This window comes from Rhinolophus sinicus, linkage group LG02 (assembly GCF_036562045.2).
Source record: "Rhinolophus sinicus isolate RSC01 linkage group LG02, ASM3656204v1, whole genome shotgun sequence".
Classification (NCBI taxonomy): Eukaryota; Metazoa; Chordata; class Mammalia; order Chiroptera; family Rhinolophidae; genus Rhinolophus; species Rhinolophus sinicus.
In genome coordinates this window covers 181,402,429-181,429,897 of record NC_133752.1, presented here as the reverse complement: position 1 = coordinate 181,429,897, position 27,469 = coordinate 181,402,429, and the positions used below count along the sequence as shown (strand labels likewise).

Here is a 27,469-nt window from a genome sequence, read left to right as displayed (position 1 = left end):
AGCTAGTCAATGACTCTCAGGGACTCTGTTTCCTAAGCTGTAAAATAGGAACAATATTAGCAATGCCAACCTCTGGGTTATTGCTTCAAGGATTAATTGAGATAGTGCATGAATATATTTTGTCAACTAGGAAATATCCAATAATTTCAGGCATGACTGGATCCAGATCCTCAGAAGCTATCACTGGCACCTCTCAATCTCTCGCTCCATATCTCTGCTCTGCTTCCCGGGCACTGCCTTCACCACGTGCAGACCCTCTCCACAGGATGGCCTCGGCAGCTCCAGGCATTAAGCTCAGCACCCTGGCAATGCCAGTGTCCCCAACCCAGAAATCAGTGAAAAGACAACTCCTCTTTTCCGATGTTTCCAACAGAATCCTGGTCCTGACCCTCCCTGAACAAATCTCTGTGACTGAGCGATGGAATCCTCTCATTGGCCAGTGAAATCCTCTTCATGGTCAGATCTTCTAGGAATTTCTAGGATTTCATGGCAGAGGGCTGGAGAAATAGGCCCCCAGTGAAAAATCAGACGATTGGTAACAGAAGTAGAGGGATTGGGTGTTGAACAAGAAAAAACAGTGAACATCAACCACACTTCCCTACTCTAAGATTCAGTTATTCCAACCCAACAATATTTTTAATAGTATTTATTATGTAATTCTTTCTCCCTTTGTCCCTCTAGTATATTTCAACACCCTAGCATTGCGGGAGAATTAGCATAATGCTATATATAAACAGGGGCAGACCTTTTTTATGAGTCTGCAAAACAAAGTTATGGTCCACTCCTAGTTGCATGGCTCTTCCTCACTTACACAGCTGATAAGCACACTGGAAGGTGCTGTGGGAAGGAGCTTTGTTATTTAGTTCCGCTGATAAGATGGAGTGGGCTCTCGATTCTAAAGGTTTATGAATTAATACTAGCGTGCACTTAATTCTCTGGTTGAATGCCCATTGTGATCCAGGTACTGTGCTATATTTTTACATGGGTGCGCCCATTCAATCCTTAAAGAACAATTATCCCTATTTTACAGATGCACAAACTGAGGTGCATCTGAGGTGCAGCAAGGTTAAGCAACTTGCGCAGGGCCTACGACCAATAAATGACAGCATCAGACCTGAATCCAGGTCTGAGCCCGCAGCCTTTTTCTACACATTATGCTACCTCCTGGAGGACTCCAAATGTGAGTCTCCAATATGCTAGAAACCATATTTTTCCGAACCAAGATCAAGTCTCATGGTCTGACTTTTTAAAGAGGGCCATCCTGGGACATCTGGAATGTACAGCCACTTAGTGAAACAGACATCGAGATCAGGTTCCTGGAGCAGTCTCCTCTCAGGGCTAACCTCGGACGTTGCTCCGAGGGGCTCAGCACAGCTGCTTTATTGGTTAAAGGTGTTAGAAGGACAAGATACTTAACATCTACCTGTGCTGTGTGGCTAAAATGGATTCTCAGGGGTTGCTTGTCAGCGAAGTCTGCGAGCAAACGATGTCTTCGATCTGGCTCATGGAGCTGTATGTGACTCGGGATTTGAATGTAGTTAACATCCAGAAGAAGTCCCTGGGTCTTAATTCTGAAGCCTGGGGCAGAACGTTCCTGGCAGATGGGCCTCAGTGTTTGCATTCGCTCCCTCTGGATTCCAAGCCTGCTTGCCTTCAGGAAAAAGTGTCAGCCCCTTCTGTTCACTCTGGGCTGTGGTAGCTGGGTTGTTGGATCTGTAAATATGCGCATGGTGAGTAGGTGCACTATGCGTTGTTTTCGATGTGCTATTCAAATAAAGGAATTTTTCCACAGCAAAAGGATGACCGTGCAATAAAAATGATAAAACCTGTAAGTGTTGGAAGTTGGCCTTTGCCTTGTCTCATTAATGACAAGCAAGCCCCAAATCTAAGGGAGAACGACATTGTTTCTATGGCGGACATACGCCAACAGCCACACACGCCTTGTTCACCGCTTGTTCAGCCTTCCTGATGCCCGATTCTTGCGGAACTCCATTCTGTTGCTTCGCCATTACCTAGACTCTCTCTTTCTCTGACTCATGTCCCATTCCTTCTGTCTGCATATACACCACCTTTTTTCTCTTTTTTTTCAAAATTCAAACCTTTCTATATATATATTGGAACGTAAAATTCCACAATGTCATGATTATAAATCCATATTCTTCGTGCTTCTATTTCTACACTCACTTAGTTCTGAAATATCTTTCTATTAGAAATTTGTTCACATGCTTCAAAAGATGTATGTGGAGCTAGGGTTTCACGAAGCTTTTCTATCCTCATCGGTGGACCATGTATCATCATCCCACACTGTACAATGGAAAATGTGGGCTCTGTCCAGAGTTCTGACCTCAAACCTTTCATAATTCTACATGTGATTCTAGTTGATGACAGTCCATGCCCAGGCCTGCCAACTACCAGAAATCCCAGAAATCCGCTGATAGCAAATCTGTATTTCTTGCCCTCACTTCTCTCCTGAGCTCCAGATCTATATTCTATCTGCTTTCTGCATGTATCTATTTGGAGAGCTACTAAAATTCAACACATCCCAAGTTTCTTTCACTTGTTCAATAAATGTTTGCCTAGTACCTATTGGGAGACAGAAGCCAAATGTAAATAGAGCTTCACATAAGCAGGGTCCTTGACTTTATGCAGTCATATGGGGAGATCCACAACTAAACAAGTAATTACTGACCCCCAAAAGAAAGACAAATGCTATATTAGGGGAAACAAAGTTACTGTGAGAGCAAAAGAATTTTGCTTAGGCCAGTACGGGGCAAGGGATGTGTAAAACCTTTCCTGGAGTAAATTACATGTTAGTTGAAATCCATAAGGATAAACTGGAGTTACCCAGAGAAAGATTTCTACGAAGTCCATCTCTAATCCACCTCCCTATCCCTCAGTACCCAGCTCAATGTTTGACATCATGGGCATTTAATAAATCCTGGCATAATGAGTAGAAGTATTTTTATATCATCAGCTCTCTAAAAATCACTAATATAGTATAAGAGATTATGAGACAGCTCTTTCGAGCAAAGACACACACACATGCACAGACAAACACACAATTTAAAGCACTTTCATTCATAAGATAGGCTCTAAGTTATCAGAGCTTTAATATAAAATCAAAAGGTTCTCTCTCTCTCTCTCTCTTCCCCAGTCACCTTTTAATACTTTTTATATCTGAGACTACCGTGGCTGGACTTTGTTTACTGTTCTGAGATATTTCCAGCTTTAAATTTTAAGTTTGCAGTGATAATCCTAAAGGACAGAGGCAACTCCTATAAGTAGATTTGTGCCGTGCCTGCTTTTTAATGATGTTTTTAAACTACTCTTTGTTTGCTTAAAAATGTTCAAAACAAACTAAAAGCTGCATGATATAACAATGCAGACTTCTAAGATAAGCTAACATTGAGACAAGAAAGACCTTATACTTTAATATTATTAAATATAAAAGTAATTATTCCTTCAAGAATCTCAAAGCAGTTCTCAAGTATATAATTCTAATTGGTTTAAGACTAATAGTCATAGATGAATTTGTATTGCATCCTGGAATTTCATGGTTGATCCATGAAAATTGATCTCCCTAGTTTCAGGTGCTAAATAGATACAGATCAGTTGAGAAAGGAGTGCCTGCCCTTTTGTTCATTGTCTTCTTCACCCAAGAAGCAGCCCTCACATTAGATTTGCATAATTCCCCTACATAGCTCCAGAAGGAATAATCAACCCTGTTGGCACATTTCCCTTGTTCTCCTGGAAATTTTACTAAAATGTTAAATCCCTTCCTGGTTGGGTTTGCTAGCACTGAAGGTAATAGGTGTCTATTCCTATTCTGTTTCAGAAACCTGGGCATTTTTATGAGAGTGTAAGGTATGCCTCAATGCTGTGAAGTGAGAGGTGTTCAATAAAGGTTTTTTTAAAAGAACATTTCAGCTAACACGTTTAGAATGCTTATTATGTGCCAGGTACTAGCTAATTTTTTTACAAAGTGTATCAGTTAGGGTTCAATTCCGAGAAACAGAACCAGTAGGAGATGTATACTAAGAGAGTTACTGCAATCAATCAGCCTAAGTGATTGTGGGGCCCTTGGCTAGGCAGGTCTGGAAATCTGTAGGACAGGCCATCAGAAAGGGCAGGCTGGAACTCTTAGGCTGGGGCTGAAACTGAGGTTCATAGATGCAGTTTCCTTTCTTTTTGAGTTTTTGCTTTCCTTTCCAAACTTTATTCTTTTTAAATTTTTATTAAAATACAGCTAACATACAATATTCTATTAGTTTCAAGTGTACACCATGATCATTCAACATTTATATACCTAAAGAGGTGATCACCATAAGTCCAGCAACCATCTGACACCGTACCATACTATCACAATATTATTGACTGTATTCCCTATGCTGAACATTACATCGCTGTGACTTATTCGTTTTATACCAGGAAATTTGGACCTCTCATTCCCCTTCACCTTTCCCCCCATTTAAAATATTTTTTAGTTACAGTTAACATTCAATATTATTTTATATTAATTTCAGCTGTACAGCATTGTGGTTACAACATTTATGTAATTTAAGAAGTGATTTCCCTGACTAGTTCCCATCTGGCATTATACATAGTTATTACCATATTTTTTTACTATATTCCCTATGCTTTACTTTACATCCCATGATTATTTTGTAACTACCAATTTGTACTTCTTAATCTCTTCCCCCTTTTCACCACCCCCCTTCCAACTCCCCTCCCATCTGGAAACCATCAAAATGTTCTCTGTATCTGAGTTTGTTTCTCTTTTGTCTGTTTGTTTATTCTGTTCTTTAGATTCCACATATAAGCAAAATCACATTGCATCTGTCATCCTCTGTCTGATATAGTCCACTCTGCAAAATATCTTCCAGGTCTATCCATGCCACTGCAGATAGCAAGAACCCATTCCCTTCCATGGCCGAGCAATATTCCATTGTATGTATGTACCACCTACTCTTTATCCAATCATTCATTGACAGACATCAGGCTGCCTCCACATCTTGGCCATTATAAACAATGTTGCAATGAGCATGTGGATGCACACGTTTGAAGTAGTATTTTGGGTTTCTTTGGATAAATACCCAGACGTGGAATTACTGAGTCCTTGTCTCTTGTTATAGCCTTTGTTTTAAAGTCTGTTTTGTCTGGTATAGTATTGCTACCCCATCTTTTTAATTTTGTTTCTGTGTTCATGAAATATCTTTTTCCATTCCTTTATTTTCAGTCTGTGTCTTTATTTTCAGTCTGTGTCTTTCGATCTGAAGTGAGACTCTTGTAGGCAGCATATGTAAGGGTCTTGTTTTCTTATCCATTCAACCATCCTATTTTTGATTGGAGCATTTAATCTATTTACATCTAATTGTTGATAGATACATAGTTATTATCACTTTATTAGTCATATTTTTATTTTTTTATTCTTCTTCTTATAGAAGTCCTTCTAACATTCCTTGTAATACTGGTTTGGTGGTGAACTCCTTTAGCTTTTTCTTGTCTGAGAAGCTCTTTATCTGTCCTTCGATTTTAAATGATATTCTTTCTGGGTAAAATTCTTGGTTGTAGGTCCTCACTTTTCCTCACTTTGAATATTTCATGCCAATCCTTTTTGGCCTGCAAAGTTTCTGTTGAGAAGTCAGCTGATTGTAGGTAACTAACTGCTTTTCTCTTGTTGCTTTTAAAGTCTTTCTTTGTCTTTAACTTTTGGTGTTTTAATTATGATCTATCATGGTGTGGGCCTCTTTGAGTTTATCTTGTTTGGGACTCTCTGTGCTTCTTGGGCTTGTATGTTTATTTCCTTCTCAGGAAATAAGTTTTCAGTCATTATTTCTTCAAACAGATTTCAGTCATTATTTCTTAAAACAGATAAGTTTTCAGGGAAGTTTTCAGTCATTATTTCTTCAAACAGATTTTCAGTTCCTTGCTCTCTCTCATCTCCTTATGGTACCCCTATGATGTGAATGTTGGTATGCTTGATGTTGTCCCAGAGGTCTTTTAAACTGTCCTCATTTTTTGGATTCTTTTTTCTTTTTGCTGTTCTGATTGGGTGTTTTATGCTACCTTATTTTCTACATTGATAATTCAATCCTCTGCTTCATCTAATATATTGTTATTCCCTCTAATGTATTCTTCATTTCAGTTATTGTAGTCTTCATTTCTGACTGGTTCTTTCTTTTATGTTTTCTATTTTTATTTTTATGTTTCCTCTCTTTTTGTTGATGTTCTCATTGAGATCATTGAGCATCCTTACAAACAGTGTTTGGAACTCTATGTCTGGTATGCTGCTTGTCTCCATTTTGTTAGTTCTTTTTCTGGAGCTTTGTTCTGTTCTTTCCTTTGGGACATGTTTCTTTGTCTCCTCATTTTGGCTGCCTCCCTGTTTCTATGTATTAGGTAGGGCTGCCATGTGTCCCAGTCTTGGCAGCGTGGCCTTATGTAGTAGGTGCCCAGTGTGCACCATGGTGCATTCTCCCTGGTCCCCTGAGCTGGGTGCTCCAGGTGTGTCCCTTATGTGGGTTGTATGTACCCTCCTGTTGTAGTTGAGCCTTGGTTGCTGTTTGCAGGTCAATGGGAGGGATTGACTCTCAGGCTGATTGGTTTTGAGGACTGGCCATGACTACAGTGGAGGAGCTATTGTGAAGTGGCTGGAAGCAGTATTTGCTTTAGCGGGGCTCTGGTGCCTGCCCAGTCTGTCCTTTGGGTATGTTGTTCTTGGAGGTGGCTGCGTGATGCTCCAGCTTGGTCCTAAGCTGGCTACTAGGTATGCCAGCCCTGGGGCCTCCTGGAATGGTCCTTGCTGCAGGCCAAATTTAGCCACAGCCTGTGCCCTGCCTAGAGCCACCTGGCATGAGCCACAAAGCAATCACAAATGGCCATCACCCATGCTGAGCTTGGAGGTGCCTCGAGAGGCCAAGCCATGGACAGAGGCCAGTTCCTGCTAGTGCCAGGCTTAGGGCTGTTCTAGCAAGAGATACGGGACATATCAAAGCCATGTGCTGCTTGTTTGGGGTGTGTGAACCTTTGAGAGATTTTAGAAAAGTCTGCAGCATAAGCCAAGACTGGCCGTTTGTATGGAAAAGCCACTGGAAGCGGCTTGGATGGTCCCGCAGGTTGGATGGGGTGGAATCTCAGGGAATCTTGAGGACAAGGTAGATAAACATTGTTAGCTAGGTTGATGGAGGCTCTGATATGGTGACCACCCACATCTGCAAACCAATGCGGGGAGAGCTCAACTAAGAAACTAAGAAACTTTTGTCTGGGAAAAAGCTGCCCCTCTAAGCCCTCACTGTGCAGCCAGACAACTCAGTTCCTCCCCGTATGTCCCTGGCGCCTTTTGAGCTGCTTCCCCAGCGCTGTAGCTCAGAATGAATGAGTCTGTCAGCAAGTAAGTCCATGTGTGGGCCCTGTAAGAGGAGTGCCTGTGACTGCAGGTGCCCTCTGTCTCACCCAACCACAATCTCTGCTGGTTTGCACAGCCAAAAGTAATAGGGACTTCTCTCCCCGCACTGGAACCCTCGGCTGGGGAGTTTAGAATGGAACTGGGACCCCTCACTCCTCTGAAATATTCTTCCCCAAAGCTGAAATGTTCCTCCAAATTTTTAACAGTCACATGTAGGTGTGGGACCAGCCCATTTGGTGTCTTTGCCCCTCCTACTTGTGTCAAGGTGGCTTCTTCTGTATGTGCTTAGTTGTAGGACTTCAGTTCAGTTAGACTTCAAGCAATTCTCAATGACTGTTCTTCTGTAGTTTAGTTGGAATTGATGTGGTCATGAGAGGAAGCAAGTACAGTGTTTACCTACTTTGCCATCTTGACCAGACATTCCCTGGTTGGAGTTTCTTTTTATTCAGGGAAGCCTACGTTCTGCTCTTAAGCCTTTTCAACTAATTGGATCAGATTACCCCAGATAATCTCCCCGAGTTACAGCCAACTGATTATGAACTTTAATCACATCTACAAAATACCTTCACAGTAACACCCAGATTGGTGTCTGCTTGAGTAACTGGGGGTTATAACCTAGCCAAATTGGCACATCAAAAAGACCACGACCCATGAGTACTCTCATTTCCTCCTAACCACAACTCTATGAAGTAGTTTCCATTATTGTTACATTCATTTTACAATTGAAAAGGTGAGCCTCAAAAAAGGTAAGTAACTTAATCAAGATCACAAAGCTATTAAGTGCAATAGTCATTTCTTGCACTCATAGTTCTGATTCCAAAATTGGAAGGTTAACTATTGCATAATACTACCACCAAACAAATGAATACATTCTATTTCTCTAAATCTGTATAAAAGTACTAATATAAGTGTGTTACATATTTCTTTGAAAAGTTACCACCGTTATTAAACTTTATGAAACTAGAATATTCAACACGATGTTCTGGATAATTTTTTAATGCAAAAGAAGAATGCAGGAAATTGGGGAATCCCACATGTTAGTCCTTTCTGATATAAAATTGCTATTCTTAAATTAGCAGTTTATGTTGCATTCTTGATGACCTATAATGGAATGAATGTTTTACCTTTCATTGGCAATATAAGGAAGTTTGAAATTGGTACTGTAAGATTCTGTTCTAAAGTGTCTCGTTTTTTAAGGAACAATATATTACTTAATATAACCAGAGTATTAAAAATAAGATGTAGATACCCCCCAAATTAAAGAAATTGAGGCTATATATTATTCATATTTTAAATAACATAAAATGGAACTTGACTGATTTGTTTTTAGTAAAAAATAAGATTAGTGACGGAAAAAATAGTTCTGATATTGAGTATCCTGGAATAACATAGTATCATGGTAAGTGTCTGAACAGTTCAAGTGGCAAGTATTAATCGTTTTGTTCCTGCCTCTAATTTGGGTAAGGCTTTGGGCAAGTGACTTAATTATTCTAAGCACCCGTTTCCTTTTCTGCAATAAGAGAGGTTCAGGAGATAATCTCTTATATCCTTATATACTGTTCTAGAACTTTAAAATATCTAAAATTTCAACTATAAGGAGGGGCTATTTTAGTGCCCTAAAAAGTCATTTTTCTGTGAACTGATGTTTTTACTCCAACCAGTAGGAGATTACATTCATAAGACCTTTGTGTTTTAATACACATATCTGGAGGTTATGGCCAAATTTTGTTAGTGCTGTGCTAAAGGTAATTTCCAGGACTCTAGTATTTAATGTGTAAGCAGATTATGCTGAATGGAGTATCAGTAACATCCACCATGGACAGCAACTTCCCTCCCAGCTCCCTCAAGAAGTTTTCACAAACCAAGCACAAACGCTGATGGAGAATTAGATTTCCATCATTCTCTAGAGGTGGTGCAAACACGAAATGGCCTGTAGACCCCATATTACTCTAGAGTGCACAGAACTCAGCAACGTACAAAAATGATAGCATGCCTGCTTCCTAAAGAGTCCGTAGTTCATTCCTAACAAATGACATCTCTTTGAGATAATCCAGTATTTTTGCCAGAGAACAGTAGCCAGAAGAGAGTGATGCCCTTCAGTCATTCATATGATTGGGAAACCAACAAATCACCTATTCTATCTCAAGGCACATGTGTTTGGGTTGCAGAGTGACAAATAGAATTAAGTGGCCTGACTTCCAAACCCACTGAAAGTTTGCTGATCACAAAAAAACAGAGCTATCCAAACACGCTCCATTCAAGAAAGTAGATCGTGTCCAATTTGTTTCTTTTTCTATGCAAATAAGACATAAAATCAAAAAGCTTCATGAACTCCTTACATGAATGAGAAGTGGTTTCTATATGGTTAAATGCTCACACTCTGGAGCCTGACAGGCCTGGGTTTATGTCCTGGTCCTGCCCATTGGTAGAAGCATGATTTCAGAGTACATATTAATCTGAACATCACAAAAGCAGACAATGACATGCAGGTGGGCAAAACAGTGGACATTTATGTTTCTTGTGTAAGGAAATGAATGTTGTCCCACAACTACTAGATGCAGATCTTGCTAAGCTTTTTTTTTTCTATCTGAAAAGTAAGGATAATAAAGCCTACCTCATAGAATTGTGAGAATTAAATGAGATAATTCACAGTTGCCTGACAAACCATATGTGTTCAGTAAAGGTTACCTACTATACAAGAATTGATTCACATTTCTGTTTTAGTGCCTGATGTTTTGCAGTTGACAGAAATCTGTTTTCTTTTGTTTTAAGGCAATAAATGCATAGCAGCTCCTCGAATAACATCCTTTCGTTATAATGATAATAAAGCCATAGGAATTTAACTGCTGTTTATATTAATTAGCCGATGGTAAAACTGGTTTTGCTACAGGAGCTTTCGCTGTGGTTCCAAGATCCTATCTACAGTGTTAAGTGAGAATGTAATGGATACGCTTAAAGTTTAGAAAGTGAAAATACCCTAAACAACAGGTTGATTATTAGTACTGTTTGGAGTTCATCAAAATGTTGTACATTGCCTTAAATACTTTTCCTTAAGGTACCTTTATTCCAATCTATTTTTCAGACTGTTTGTGTGCTGTTTCCTCATTTTCAGATGTTGGTTATTATCTGTGTTTCTTATCCGAGACTAGGGTTTCCAGGCGGGAATTCCCACCTGTTCTCAGGAATTTTTTCGCTTTCCCGTTCCCGAATCCTGAGAAAAGTTGGTGGGGAAATCGGGGAAATCAGCTCCTTGATCCCAGTAATACCCACAATGGGACATAAACGTACTACTCACGATGTATCTGTTAACATTTTTCCTATTTCTGGCTAGGGTTTCCGGGCAGGAATTCCCGCCCGTTCTCAGAAATTGGTTTTGCTTTTCCGTTCCCAAATCCCGGGACAAGTTGGCCGGGAAACCAGGAAAATCTGCTCCTTGAACCCAGGTAGTTGGTAGTATCGGCGGTCACTTTGTGGAAACGATTCACTGTGGAGAACAGAAAGCAGTTTATATCTCGGGATTCAGGAACGGGAACCCCAAAAAAATTCCTGAGAACAGGTGGGAATTCCCATCTGGAAACCCTATGCCAGACTAAGTGGCAACTCCCACTTTTGGATGGAAGGCTGAACCACCTAAGATCTGAAGTATGTGAGTTGCTAGAGATGCTCATTCAAAGATTATGGTATTAAGCAGTATGTAGCCACACATTATTTTTATTTAGTTAGAGCAAGGGAAAAACCATTGGGATTAAAAAGAAGAAAAAAAAGCCTTGTCATTTCAGGTCAGATTTTTTTTTTTTATTTCATTTAATTGGCATAATTTTGAAGAGATTCCTTTACCAAAGTGAATTTCTACAACTGTTGGTAGTAGAACAATGATAACTTTGGTGGAAACCGGGGACAGATGTTTGAACCGTATCAAAATCTTACTCCGGATCTTAACCCCGATCCTCCAAGTCTATTGGGAGCCAATCATCCACCTCTGAACACTGGAACGCCAGTGACTCAAGTGGTGACAATAGTCCATACATATTGAGGACTGCTGTGGCTTCTCCTGCGTGGAGAACTCGAACAGCTTGGTTAGTGGGAGGGAACCAGAAGCGGCCTCGGGGTAGAGCAGAACCTGCCTTTCCCCGTCTTCCTCCTCTTCCTCTCCCCAGCAGTGGCGACAGCAGTGACGGCGGCGGTGGCGGCTGCTGCCACCGCTGCTGCCGCTGTCCCTCCAGTCACCTGGGCGCTTGCGGAGCTGCCTGGCTGCTGCCTCTGCGGAGGCCTCTCCGGGTGCGAGGAGGGGGCGGCGAGGAGCCAGATATCCATAGTAACACAGGATGCGCCGGGCGCCGAGCCGGAGCGAGTGCGGGAGGAGGAAGCTCCCGCGCGCCCGCAGCCGGCGGTGCTAGGCGCCCGCAGCCCCCGCACGCCGTGCCCGGGTCCGCGTCGCTCTCGCAGTTAGGGTCTGACTGAGTGGTAAGCCCTCCCCGGCAACTGTGCCGACACCTCCCACCCTCCCGGGCCGCCCACCCCCGTGAAGCAGCCGCAGAACAATGCAGAGCGCCGCCACCAGCCCTGGAGACGGCGCTCGGGGGAGGACGCGCCGCCGGCGCTGGGCGGTCGCCGCCGACGAGGCTGGCGCGCGCTGCGTGGGGCCGGGCGCGTGCGAGGGCGCGCGGCGGGGTGGGGAGGGAGGGAGGGCGCGGCGGGGGGGCGCGCGCGCGGGCCCGGGGAGCTCGCGGGGAGAGCCCGGCGCTCAGCGCAGCGCGGCGCAGCCCAGCGCGGCGCCTCTCCCGCCCCTCTCGGCGCGCTCGCCCTCGCCTCGTCGTTCGCATTCGCTGGGAGCCCCGCAGAAAGATGCTCAGAGGCAACGGCTAGGGGAGCGGAGGTCCCAGCCACATGTCCGCGTCCTCGGGGGCCGGAGCCCGCCAGCCCTCGCGGATCCCGGCTCGCAGCCAGCCTGCGGCCGCTGCCGTCGCTAGTGCGGGTCAGCTCGGGTGAGTAGCGGCATGGCCCGGGGAGGCGCGGGGCACGGCTTCCCCCGCGGTCCACGGCCCCAGCTCGCGGAGATGCGGCTGCGAGAAGTGGTGGTGCAGCTGGGGCAGGGAGAAAAGAGGAAGCCGAGTCAGAAAAGCCAGGGAGGCTGCGGAAAGGTTTTGCTGGGGCATTTGTTGCAGCCTAGGCTTTTGGTCTCTACTGTGTGGGCTGCCTTTTAAAAAAAAAAAAAGAAAACGAACGTGGTTTGGCTATTGGTTTTCCCCCTCTGGTTGGGTTCCTTTTCCCTTTCCTTTCCTCCTTATGGTGTTGCGAGGAGTTTGAAGCGATAAATTGCCGGATGTCTTTCCAAATGGTTTGACTTTCATTAGTATATATTTTCCAAAGGTCATTTGTCTTCAGTGTTAGAAAGCCACGCCAACCCATGTAATTTCCAGGTGCTTTGAATCACCTTTCAGGAACAGCAGGAAGAATAGACGCTGGAAGGGTTGGTGTTGAGCATGCCCTCTCTCCTCGCATTTTTTACACATTGATTTATCGGAGGGGAGAGTGGGCACCGACTTTCTTTCCAGTGCTACGCCTTAAGCAGTAATAGAGCAGCAGAGACTGCAATTTTCTGCTTTCGTGAAGGTTGGGTCAGCGTTTCCATTGAAATCCCGATTTTCGTGGTTGTAACTTGGATGTAATTTTACTCCAGGCTAAAACTTGCCAAAGCCAAACGAGGTTCTGTTCTTACAGGGATGCTGCCACCAACGCGGGTTTTTGTTTGTTTTGTTTTCCTCTAAGGAAACCAGCCGTCTGTAAACACAAGCCCCTAAAATAAATGGGCAGTACACGAAGGCTATGCATTTTCAGAGATTAGCCAGAAAGGCTAGTCCTCGCTGCCGTTACTATTTCTCCTCTGTGACCGACTACAACGCTGGCTTTAGATGACTAAAAATTCAGTCCCTGTGCCGCATATGTGCACCCCACATGTTGTATATCAGTAGATTGCAGGCATATGAACTTTGGGGTCCTTACAATTATTAGACACAGTAGATTAGTATGCTTGCTCTGTGGACTTTGGCAACTGGAAGGACAGAATTAGAGGAAATAGTGTTGGAAGAGCAACACGAAAAATTTAGGTACAACTCAAGACTTTTCATAACATTGACACAAGTTACCAAGGGAGTCTGTAATTCTGTTTGGGAGTCTTTTACAATCGGGTAGATTCATGGTAAAGTTCAGAGCTGGTTCGGAATTGGTTTGGATCTGGAGGAAAGAGAAGAAAGGAGATTAGAAAACCTCTGCGAGGTTTCTTCCAAACCTGTGTTCTTTGTACTCAGCCGGTGAGCTTGGGCAAGGAGATGCCGGTGGTGTCTGGGTTATTTGAATCCATAGTGTTGATGGCTCTGTGACAAACGAGGATATAATGACTGCTGTTGGCTTTATTCCACTGCAGTCTTCAGTAGTGTTCTGTTGTTCTGTCTGTCAGGCCTGGGTAGTGAGTGCTTGGTGCGATGGCCGTGATCCTCCTGGACTCAGACAGAGGAGAGAGGAGTAACTGGTCCCAATGCAGGCTACCTGGGATACTTAGTGACAGTGTCACACAAAAACATGTTGCAAAGACTTATTTTTTAGCTTCAGAATGCAGAGGGGAAATATAATGTTGGAAAAGCAGTGAAGACTTAGTGTTCCCTGTTCAGGGATGGGAACTTTGTCCTGAAGTTGCTAATTGCCAAAACTTAATTTTACTGCACTGGAGTTACTTTGCTTGATGCACTTTGGCACTTTTAGTAGAACCAATAGTTTTTTTCTTAATGACAGTGGCGTGACAATAGATCCATGTATCAGGAATGAGACCCTATATTTATTACAGAGACCCTATATTTATTACAATTCTGCTAAAGGGGAGCAGAGAGAGACAGAGAGAGAGAGAGAGAGAGACAGAGAGAGAGAGAGAGAGAGAACACAACGTGTTCACCTCTACTTGGAGGTGAAATCTCCATTAAAATAATTTTTAAATATAGATACAGCATGGTGAAATATTTAATAAGATATTTTGGGACAACTAGTTTTTCACAAAACTATGTAAGTGCATTTGCCAGCAATTTAAAATGATAATCGTCGAACAGTTATTAACAATGTAAAAGTTTGCATGTTTAACAAAATTTGCATTATGTATTGAATTCTGATACATTTATTGTCTATTAATTTACTGCGTATGGTACCATGGTCTGACACGTTAGGGAATTGCTTTCTTTAAAACAGTGGTATTTGTTTAAAGTTACTGTGCATATTCTACGTAGGATATAAATTAGCAGACAGCACATTGTGCAGGAAAGGCATTCCCAGTAATCATTTGTGATATTATTATTCTCTTTTAAATGTAAGGAGATGTTTCCCAATGTAGTATCAAGTCATTGCATCATTCGTTGAATAAGCATTTTTGAGCACCATGTGTTTTGAAGGTTTATCCTTTCTCTAAATGAAAGGCAGACATGTTCTGTAAATATTACATTGAAATAAATGCTTTGGCATTGTCAGTGTTTATTGCATTGGCAGAAGTCTGTAGAAACACCGGGTAGAGTTTATTGATGTCCCTGTTTCTGACCAGATGCTGGTGTCAACACATGTCACAGTTCTACCCATCATGTCAGTTAATGTCCCAGAAGAAATGAACAATTAGCAAAAATTAATTAGGCGATCTGCTTGAATAGAGTCATTAATAGCCATGAGTAAGATATTTGTATTTCCATAGATATGTTTGAGTTTTACACATTTTGTATTTATAGCAGTAACTCAGACTTGATTTGCATTTATAGGTACCAATACCAGTCAGTAACCAAAGTACAAGGTCTTCCATAGGCCAACAGTAATTAACAGAAGTGTGGACAGAATCCAGATTTATCAGTTGGTTACTTATCTTTTTCCCTCCATGGACAAAAGCCAATAACAAAGCATAAATGTTTGCCATTGAATTTAATAGCAGTGTATATCAATAAGCCTTGGAAAAATTGTTGTGTGCATATTTCTTTGAGTGAAAGGTTCTATTAGCTATGATGTCTTTACGCTTGTATTAATATTTGATTTCTTTAAAATGATCATTTTCAAAGTGTAATACTGTCAATATATTTAATAATTTGCTTGAGAAAGAACATTTACATGGGTGCATTTATCTTCCCACATAACTGTCAATAATGTATTGTTCCAGAAATCTATCTTTATGTAGATGTAATTTTCATGTAAAAAATAACCTTTCTTTCAATTCTAGTGTGAGATGAAAACCATTTGTGTTCATCTGATTTTTGGTTTCTCTTCATGGAATCAATCATGAGATGATGTTTTTAGAAGGCAAAATATGGTTAAGCTGAGTCATTTTTTTCCTTTAAAAAATTGTGAGAGTATATTAGCTCGTTTAGATGAAAATCCAAGATTAATTCCCTAAAAAATTTTATGTTTAGGGTGTACCTCTCAAATCTGGTATTTGCTAGTTGTTTTCTCATATGGGAACAGAAAGAAATTCAGAAAAGATCAAAACAAGACTTGAACTGGAAGAAGCAAAAATGCACGTTCTGATCCCATGTGTTTATTAAATACTTCGTAGTGTGTTTTTAGGTAAATATCAAATCAGAGTTGTTCGGTAAATGGCTTTTAAGGATCCATTTCTTGGGGTTTGGACTTACTCTAACTAAACTGCAATTACTAACTTCACTGGAATAACCACAATGACGTTCTCTGGAAAATCAATCCTGCATTGAGATTTTCCCAGACACCCATGGTTACCATCTTCCACCACCACTGTTACTGCAGATCGCCACCTTCTAAGGGCATGGGAAGACTTCACTGGGATCAGTGGGTACCCCACCATAATCTCAGTGCTGCTTGGCCATAGGTTTAAATGGCACTCAGCTCTGTAGCTCTAGAACATTGGTCAGGGCTAGGTTTTGTGGCCATTTTAGAACGAAGACACTTGGAAAAAGAAAATTATATTTTAAGGCTCTTCGAGCATGCTGTCATTTTAGCACGTTTCAATTAGAATAGTGTTTTGGTAACCATACGTTTTATGGTCTGTCTTTGGTTTTAATTAAGACTTGAGAGCAACTTGCACAGAGTTGTAACTGCAACAGGTGGTATGTTTTGTGTTGTGTAACGTTCATAAAAAGTCTCATTTCCCTATGTTTAAAAACCATGACCATGTTGTAGTTATTTTTCTAGAAATATAAAATGTAACTGTAAGAATAAGCTGCTTCTCTTTATCTCCATGATTCATTTCTCCAGAAAAGACTTGCAGACCATATGCAGTATCTCTTGGCTCTTAAGACATTTTTTTCTGTCTTAACTGTCAACTTTGTGTAAAAATAATTGGCTCAAATTGTTTTCTTGTAGTGTAGCTTTCCCTCTGGAATGAAAGGTCTGACATTGCCTCCTAAATATCTCCCAAGGATTGGTGTGTACTCCTGATATGAATGATGCTATTTATTTCACACTTCTGGTAGATTAGTCATGTAAATTCATGCCAAACCAAATTTGGGACAATGCTTCAAATTAGGAACATAGAGTCCCTCCCAAGTTTCAACATTATTTACACACTGGTTCTCCCTCCTTTTGCCCACCCAGAACTGCTCCAGTCAGGACCAAGCTGTCTTGGAAAATGCAATTCACTGGTAACTGGCAGGAGGAACTTACTCTTTACCATCTTCTGCTGACCGCTTATCACTGTTTCTCTCCTCTCATTGCTCAGCTGTCTTTCAAGTCACATATCCCTTTCCCTAGACCCTTCTCTCCTAATTCCTCCAGAAAAATCGATGTGCTCTTTCCTCTTTTACATTTTTGATGCAGGGATCCAAGTCATGACTGATAAGCCTTCAGGGTGGTACTGGTGATATGCCTGTTGAGCGAAATCTAGAAAATTTTTTTTTAAATGTCTTCCTTTTTAAGATTTTTTTGGGGAAGGGGAACAGGACTTTATTGGGGAACAGTGTGTACTTCCAGGATTTTTTCCAAGTCAAGTTGTTGTCCTTTCAGTCGTAGTTGTGGAGGGTGCAGCTCAGCTCCAGGTCCAGTTGCCGTTGTTAGTTGCAGGGTGCGGAGCCCACCATCCCTTGTGGGAGTCAAGGAATTGAACCAGCAACCTTGTGGTTGAGAGCCCACTGGCCCATGTGGGAATCGAACCAGCAGCATTCGGTGTTAGGAGCACGGAGCTCCAACCGTCTGAGCCACCGGCCTGGCCCCAAAATCTAGAAATTTTAAAGTGAGGTTTTATACAATTAAAAACCAGGACCAGAAAGATCTGCAGGCCTTGGAAATGCTCCAAAGTCCCCTTCAGAATACCCACAAGTATCTTCACCAATATGAAAGATTAATAATAATTGTAATTTGTCCATATTTAAATAAATTAAAATATTTCTTTTTAATTGTATATTATTCCAATGATAATTCATCATGGTGATTTTCTAGTATTTTTGTTGCAGGCATACAGAATTTTAGCCTGTTATGGGTCCAGCAGACTTTTGTGGGCTAACCTTGATATTTAATGATTATTTCTACTGTAGCTTGTTTGAAGGAATATGTATTCTGAATTCTAAACAACTGACTTAAAAGACAGCTTTGCAAACACAACCTTTGTTTTTAAGCTGAGAAACAAATCTCTGTGTGTATTAGTCACTTGAGAAATATTTATTGAATGTCTGCTGTCTTCTAGGCACCATTCTTAGGGCAGGAGATACAATAGTGAAAAAAAAAAACAGACAAGGTTCCTCTTTTCTAGAGCAGATATTTCATGGGGGAGGAGTGACACAAAAAAATGTAAATAAGTAAACGGAGGAGAAAATCTCAGATAGTGGTAAGTGCTGTGAAGGCCACATAACAGGGTGACATACTTGCGAGTGCTGGAGGGGAAGGATGCTACTTTAAAAAAGTTGTTCAGAGAAGGTGTCCTGAGAAGGTGCCCCTCAAACAGAAACCTGAATGGTGAGCAGGAACCAGCCATGCCGAGATGCTGGGGAAATGCAGAGAGCATTTCCGACAGAGGGAACCACCTCTTTAGAAGCCCTCTGGGAAGCAGCACAGGTGTTTGGGCAGCAGAGCGCAGTCCGGTGTGGCTGTGTCCCAGCCACCTGAGGTCAGCCTTGCCAGCCATGGCAAAGGGACATCCTAAAAGCAGTATAGAGCACATGGAGACTTTAAAACAGATATGCAATAACATTACCTTTGAAAATAATACACGGGCTGGCCACTGTGTGACGACTGGGTAACACTAGGACAAAAAGAGACACAGAGAGACCACGTAGATTATTAAAGTAGTCCAGGTGAGAAATGATAGTGATTTGGACTAGAGCAGGGGCAGTAAACAAAGAGGCAGTACATAAAATTGTGAAAGACTTTTTGGAAATTCTACAAATATGGGAAAATACAAAGAAGAAAATCACAATTCCCCATAATTCTCACCATCCATAGTAGTATCTGTTAATACCGTGGCATTTTTTTAAGCAAAAATAATCGCTCTGTTATTTTTGATATTTTGATATGTGATCATAATAAATAATAAAATAAATTTTAAAAATTACCCCAAGTATACCACCACCTAGAAATAAGCAACTTTAACATTAGACTAATATCATTTAGGGCATCTTTCTATACATCTATACGAAGGGGTTGATACATGAATGCGTGAATAGACAGAAATACTTTATAACAATGACAACAATGGAATCATACTGAAGATGCTATTTTTAAATAAAAAGTATTGAAATTTGTTTTCTTATAGTTAACAGCAGAAAAAAATGAAAGTAAGAAAAGCTAAATAATTGTTCAACTTTAAACGATTGTCTCCTTACTACAAGAGTTTTTTCCTAAAAGATCTTCCCTTATGGTTAAGAGAAATGGCTATGAAAAACTTAAGAAGTTTGAGCAGGAATGGATTCAGATTTTTGTGGGAAGATTATACAACTTGGGGCTCCTTTTTAAGAAAATGGCATATATTTTACAAATTTTCAAAACATGATCATGTGAATGCTTTTCTGTGACACCTCCCCCGCTCCCCCAACCCTTTCCTCAGCTAATAATTGTAATCAATTTATGTTGATCATGTTTATAACACTTTCTATTCTGTAATCATAATTGCTAAGCTTACTTAGTATTAATTCTATTAAAATAAACCCAGTGTTTTCCAATCCTTTAGAATAGCTTCTACATTTATGACTGAGTTCTTTGATTCATCCCTTACTTGCATAGATTGCATTGTCAATTGTTTTTTGTTGTTATTTCAAGAAAGACTCATGGATACTTCATTTCTAAAGGTCTTTTGTTTGCTTGTTTTAGTATTTAAGGATGTCTTCCTGTTAGTAGTTGCTTGGTATATTTCAGTGCTCCCTGATTGGGGGTATAATTATTGATGTCTATTATGTCTTTTTGTTGTATAGTCCCCTTTATCATTATGAAATGTACATCTTTGTCTCTTGTTACCTTTTTCATCCTGAAGTCTGTTTTATCTGATATCAGTATGGCTACACCTGCTTTTCTCTGGATAGCATTTGCTTGGAGTGTCAATTTCCACCCTTTCACTTTGAGTCTATGCTTGTCCTTGTAGCTGAGATGTGTCTCTTGAAGGCAGCATATGGTTGGGTTTAGTTTTTTGATCCAGTCTGCTACTCTCTCCTTTTTATTGGTGAGTACAGTCCATTTACATTTAGGATGATTATTGATATGTGAGGATTTCCTATGATTTTATCTTTGGTTTTTTGGTAAGACTGTGTCTCCATTGTTTCTTTGCCTTTTTGTTGTCTGTTATTTCTGTATGGTGGTATTTTATGATTTTTCCCTCTGTTTCTTCTTTTATTATGTTATATATTTCAGTTCTGGATTTTTTTTGAGTGGTTAGCATTATGTTTATGTAAAAGAATGTTTCATATTTAGAGTATTCCATTTTCTTCAGCATGCTTATTTCTCCATTCCCATATTCTGGTTCAGGCCTTTATTTTTCCCCCCTTTTATGTTTTGGTTGCCACAAATTATCCCTGTTTATGTTGGTCGAATAGCCTCTTTCAGTATTTCTTGTAGTGTATGTCGTGTGTTAGAAAATTCCCTCAGCTTCTTTATGTCTGGAAAGGTCTTTACTCCTCCTTCATATCTGAAGGATATGTTTGCTGGATATATTATTCTTGGCTCATAATTTCTCTCTTTCAATAGTTTGAATATTTGATTCCACTCCTTCCTGACTTGTAGAGTTTCTGCTGAAAAATCTGATGATAATCTAATGGGCTTTCCTTTGTAGATTACCGTTTTCTTTTCCCTGGCTGCCTTGAGGATTCTTTCTTTGTCATTAATTTTTGACAGCTTCAATGCAATGTGCCTTGGACAAGACCTGTTGGGGTTGAGGTAATTAGATATTCTATTTACTTCTTAGATTCAAGGATCCAGTTCTTTCCACAAGTTTGGGAAGTTCTCGTTGATTATTTGTTTGAATATACTCCCTGGTCCCTTCTCTCTTCTCCTTCTGGTATGCCCAAACGATTGAGATAAAAAGAGAGATTGTGAACTCAAGGAAACAAATTATTCTGCCTTTAAGCTTCAATTGCAACTCATTCTTTGTACAGTAGAAAGTTTGTGTGAGGATTTCCTTCTTCCCATTGAATAAAGTTCCAGATTTAGTTCCTTATACTGTGACCCTTGCATTTCATATTCTTTCCTTTCCTCTCTTCCTTCTTCTGTCCTGCTTTCCTCCTCTCCTTTTCTTTCCTCCTTTCTCCCTTCCTTTCCTCCTTTCTCCCTTCCTGGCATATCTGCCATGCTATCTTTTTTTTTTTTTTTTTTTCTGGTGCTTGGGCAGCTTTGTCCAGACACGGTGTAACTTTTTAAATCACTTCCATTTTGCTTTTTAAATCACCATTTGGTTTTTTTCTTTGAGCTCTTTATTGCCTAGATCTGTCCACTTTTCAGCAGTCTGAAGAAATAGCAGAAAAAGGCATAAATTGTACAGAAAGGTAGCTCAAATCTTGGTTAGATTTTGTGGGCTGTCTTTCTCAGATATTGTTGAATATCCCTATTATCAGTATTCATTTCACCAACTTGGGAGGGGAGGTGGGGTATACCAAGGACAGCCTTTATATAATTAACTTAAAAGTTCCGTATGAACTAGTAGCTACCCTGGAGTTAACCTAGGACTTCAGGGTTTCCTCGTTGGAGTAGGCAGGCAGCCCTGGAGTCTTCACTTCCATGGAGTTAGCCCTTTGCTCCCTTTCTCCCATTTCACATTTCCATTGCTTTTAGTAGAGGGAGAAAACAGATAAGAGTATTCATTGAGTATACCTTTCTCTAAATTTAGGTTATTAGTAAGAATTCTCAGAATTTTGTTGACTCACCTCTCTGGGGAGTGAGAACAGGGTGAAGAACCAAGCAACACTGTGCCTCTTTATCCTGCTCCAGAATCTTCTGTTTCTTTCCTTGGCTGTCAGTTGTGAAGTTTATTTGTCTGTATTTTCCTGTTGTTGATTTGTTACTATTCAGTATTGTTTTACCTAATGTTTGCAATTTTTAAAAACATTTTATTAGGTATTAAAAAGGGAGGTTCTCTAAGGCAGTGTAAATTTTTTATCTTAAATCAGACTCTAGGGTGCATTGGCAGATAAAACTTAGATGTTGATGAATTAATTTGAAAGATGAAGGACAGGGAGGAGTTATGGATGACTCCTAAATTATTGACCTTAGCGGCTGGATAGATGATGAGCAGATTTGGCTAGTGGTGACAGAAGGAATCAAGAGTTCCATTTTAAGCTTTTTAAGTTGGAGACTTGACATCCACATGGAAATGTCCAGCAGGTGGTTGGATCTACTAGCCTACAATTCACAGTGGTATCTAAAGCCATGTGACTGGACGAGGTCGCCTGGGGAGAGAATGTAAATACAGGGAAGAGTATAACGAATACTTACTAATCAAGAGGTGTATGTGTATGAACGCTTGGCTCAGCGTAAACTGTTCTTAATCTGGCAAATATCTGACATCTTTCAGTATAAACGTATCAGGTTAATGGTTGGCAATGAATTAATGAGAAGTGTAGATCAGGGAAATTTTGTATTTCTAGGTCTATACAGTAACACTAGTAAAGTGCTGCCTTTTGGAGAACATTTAGACTTGCTTTTAGCTAGTAACACATCAATTATGTATATTTGAGGATGATAAAGATTTGATTACAAACAAAGAGCTGTAAATTATTAGTGATGAAGACTCAATTTTTTCTGTTTTCAAAGTGAATCTATATACGAGTGCACGTTTTTATTTAATGCATACTTTTACAATTAAATACAGCTTTTGCTCATAGAAGATGCACATTATACATTTTAAAGCACAGCTATATTTTGAGGTAAGTTGCTTAGTGAAAAGAACACTATTAGGAAATTAGGAAACATTCTAGATTCAACTCTGCCAGTAATAACTACAGTAATGAAAAAGCAATGTAAAATATATATCCTTTTGGTGTGACAGGCACTGTTCTAAGCACTTTACATATATTTACTTTTTTAAGAAGTTGTGTAGTTACACAGCTTCCTGCTACTTAATCTCTCTGGACTCTCAGCTCCTCATTTGTAAAGCCAATCTTCCCTGTGGTCCTAAAATTCAGCATAATTTGTCTTAAATTGTACAGTTTTATCAAGAAATGTAAAAATGTTTTAATGATCTTATTAATGAAAGCAAATGGAAATAGATTCGTTCATAGTCACGGGGAAGATGAACCATGATATAACAAAGGTTAACCAGCATAAGAAGTAAATTATGGAGATTTTGGTCTACTAAAACTGTATCACAAACACCTTCCCTCTTTGCTCCGGCTTCCCTCTTCCCTGCTTTTGCTCCGGCTATTTCAAACCCTGCCCTTTGTTCCTGGTCACATCTGTCACTTTTTCCTTGCAGTCCTTCAATTAGAAATAACCAGCCCTTCTCTGAACTCCCAGTTTTCTGTGCCTTGTGTTTGGGTGTCTGTACACATTGTTATATTCTCCGTGAGACTCTAATTAAGCTATTTGAGGGCAGGGACAATAACCCTTAGGACCTTGTTCATCACTTTTTAAATTCAGTTGTATATATGCCTATGTGTACAGAGTACATACAGCAAATGAAAGTCAGGTTTTCCTATGCAAAGTGAGATAATTGTACTCAAACTAAAAGCATAGTAATTTAGGAAAGACATTGACCTGGGAATCAAGATATGAGTCCCAGCTCCATTGCTTACCAGCTTGTGTGGCCTCCAGTGGGCACTCTTTTAGCACCGGTTCCTTGTCAGTCAAATGGGGACACGTTTCTCCCTGATCTGTGAGCATTGAATGAGATAATGTATGTGAAGTACTTGTTTAAAAGAAAAACAGAGTAGTTCTATGAAACATTTCCATTTCTCTCGAGCAAGATGTGGGGTATGTGACCAATTGTCTTCAGCCAGTTTTCAGAAACACTGGGGTTTGTGAACCCCTGCCTTCTTCTCAAACCCACACCCCAAACTCAAACAGACAGTTTTTTATGTACCTATTGATTTTGAGTAAATATGATTTATTTAGCACGTTTGATGCAGATTCCTTCTCAAATCAAAGAAGATGGGTTTGGTAGTAATGTGAGAATGAGTAAAAACCAATGAAAACAATGTGGTAGACTCCCCATCAAATACTTAATTTACAGCTTCATTCTGCCTTAATTATACTTCTATATATTAATTACGTGTAATAATTTGAAGGGCTTTTTTGGATTGTGTCTCCATCTGCACAAATACAAGTAAAAGCATCATACATTATGCCATCACTGGAGTGCCGTGTAAGCAAAGGGCTTGAGGTACTGTGAAGACCTTGGCAATCACAGCTGTACATGCGACCATCATCATACAGGCCACGGCCAGTCAGCCTGCACTGCACACCAGAAGGAAGCGCCTTCACATGGGGACTTGAAGATTGGCCACACACTGAATGTTGTAGACTTCAGAAGACAATGACACAGTGCTCCCAAATACCTATTGCTCTCACAGAGAGATTTTATGCACAGACAGTCCTGGAATCCAGATTTTTAGCAAAACTGAAACAGAACTTTGGTTAACTGGCAAGCCAGACTCCCTCAAATGATATAAATCTAATGCCTTAAGCTGTTATATGAAATGTAAGAAGTAATTGGGATCCCCGACAGTGAGCTAATTAGAATAGTTTTATTGATGTTAAATAAGTAGGCATCAGCCTTTCAATAAATAGAAATCAGTACATAAGATCTTGCTGGAATTCCTTTGTCTGTAAAACAATACAAATAAAAATTAATAAGGTATGGTGATCCTTTGAGAAAAACAACAACAGTACAGAGTATTGTCCTCTGTGACCAACTCAAATAATAGGTCTAAATATTGACCGTTTTCATTACTGCATGGTATTTCAAAACGCAGACTATGGATGTATCTAAAATCGTTTGCAATTGTACCTTAATATATATTTCAGCTTTATTAACATCTTAATATGGAGTCTTATGAACATGCTACCTAAAAAATAAGGATTTTTTTTTTTTTGCTGTATGGCAGTTACTTGCCTAGTTGCTAGGTAACAAGCCAGATCTCTATAGCTTTATCTGAACGCGCAGCAGATTGTTTTTCAGTGACAATTACTTATATCCAATATTTTAAAGTGTACAATATTGATGATTAGACAAACTGTTGACTTACTGTGTATTTGCAAGAAAGCATGCAGCAATTCACAAAGCTAGGTTTGTTCTAATCTTTTTAAAAAGATTAATATTCACCACTAAGAATGATCAGTTTTCTAGCAAAGCAGAAATAGCTAGATTGTTTATTTGATAATCCTTCCAATTGGCTGCTCATAACCAAAAGCATTGCTACACCTTTCCAGCTAATTATACAGCACATTATCTGGGAAGGGATGTTTTGTTCTTCAATGGTTCCAATTCAAATGTTGTAAAGTTTGCATTTTGTAAAGATTGATATTGCTCTTTATATTATTTTTCATTTCTTATCATTGTTCAGGAGATCTAGCTCTGCACTGAGAAGTAGCAGTTGATTTAGAAGATGTTGTTATTTAAAAACATTAACAAAATTTATTGTTTTATTTTTTTATCTTTTGATACAGAGCTGAGAAATCACACAGCAGAGCATCAATGTTACATAATCAGCAATGTTGTCTTGTTTGAGATCTTTTAACAAAAGTTACCATTAAAGAAAAAAAACTTCAATATATGTATTATAACCAGTGAATTTCCAAGAATAATCTCTTGAAAGAAAAAAAAAAAAATCTCCATCCACTGTTTGTGGATTTTGTCCATAATATTAATACTTGTCTTTAATCAAATGGATTCATTTGCTTAAATGCTTCTTCATATATTCCACTAATCATGTGAAGTATATACTTATTTCAAATTCATTTTACTCCTGTCATTTATATTGGTATGTTTTGATCATTATTAGATAGAATTTATGCATTGAATTAAAAGTCATTTGTCACACTTTTTTAAATAAAAGTCAAAATGATATTTTACACTATAATGGGAAAAAAGGTATTTGTTGAACATTGCACTTTTGTGGTAGAATGGCTGTAATTAACTATGGGATAATTGGAAATTATGGTACAATTTTCTTTATAGCATAAGCAGTATCACAATGTGTAGTGTTAGTATTCAGGTTAATCTTAAAAGATTTAGTTTATTGGACAGTAACATAAAACAAATCTTGGAGAATATTTATTCGGAAACTTTTTTTTTTTAATTACAGCCAAAAGACTGCATTCTGTAGAATCAGAAAAAACAGCAACAAAAATGAGTTATTACCTGACTGTTGGGTGAACCTACGATAACCTTGTCTTTACAAGTCAGCATACCAGCAAGCTATACAGAAAGTTTATACAGAATATAGTTTAATCTGGAAAATTGCACTTTAATACTACCTACTAATTAAATGCCTGCATTCAATAAAATCCAGTTCTTAATGCCTGGAAAGCTATAACAGCCACGTGGAATGACTGATTATTTTGAATTTCTGTAGTCTTGACTAAACCACAGGCAATGCTTGTGTATTACTGACTATGGGCTGAAGGCCTGAGTAATTTACAAGACAATTTAACAATAATTTATTTGACTCTTTCCGCTGCTACTGTGGTCAGTTATCACTGTAGCATTCAAATACCAAAAGTAAAATGGAAATCACCCTTCTGGCTTTTTCTCCATTTTTCATATTTGCAGTGACATACAGGTTTGCTTTGTTTTGTATAGAAAACATGCTGTTATACAAATCATCATTTATTATAATTTTTAAAAGTCTTTTCAGGCAGGGAATCAAAGCAGATGTCTGTTTGCCGTATAACAAGATTTCTCTGCTTATAGAAAAATTTCTGCAAGATGCCATTATGTTATTTTTCTCTCTCCCTTAGTATTTATGAAAAAAAAACTATGCATACAGAACATTTTAGGAACCTATCCATCTTGTGAAGTTAGGTATACTTGTGACTTCTAGTGAAGGTTGATTTCTTTTATATTCTTTTTTTCCAATTGGCATATTGTCACCAAACCGAGCTTCATGTGACTGCTGCCTTCCTCTGTGTCTTATTTGAGGGGCTTGTTATTTAAATGGACTTTCATTGTCATGTGTGCCTTGCGTGGCAGTTGTTGCCCCCATGTCATTTTAAATGATTTTAATGGAAATCTTTTTTTTCTCTCCTGGAACCTGAGCCTAACTCCGGTAGAAAAACTGGTAATCCTAAATATGAGCTGTTATTGTCTCACTTTTAGGCTCTACTTGATTTTTCCAAAAGAGGGTGGGGAGGGTCTGTGGCTATAGAAAATAAAACTCATAGATGTGTTTGTTAGAAGGTTGACCTTCCAGGCTACATTCTGCAAAGCATCAGAGAGGGTTCTGTTGTGTATCATTAACATACATGTTCTACTTTTAATCGTTATTTATCACAATGTAGAAAAAAAGAAAAAAGCTGAAAAATCTCAGTCTTCAGCCCCTTTTTATTTATCTAGGCATTGTGGAAGTCTTGGCTGAGAGTGAGAGTAATACTGAATAATCATTTCAAAATCAAATGTCATTTCTGATTAAAAAAAATGATTCTAATTGTGTGTGTGTGTGTGTGTGT

The 27,469-nt window shown here is 39.5% G+C and overlaps 1 protein-coding gene across 22 annotated transcripts in view; it reads left to right on the top strand.

Annotated features, from left to right (window-relative positions):
* The window catches only part of ANKS1B (ankyrin repeat and sterile alpha motif domain containing 1B), an 891,644-nt gene that overhangs the window by 729,385 nt on the left and 134,790 nt on the right, over window positions 1-27,469 (top strand). The gene's annotated exons all lie outside the window — the stretch shown is intronic.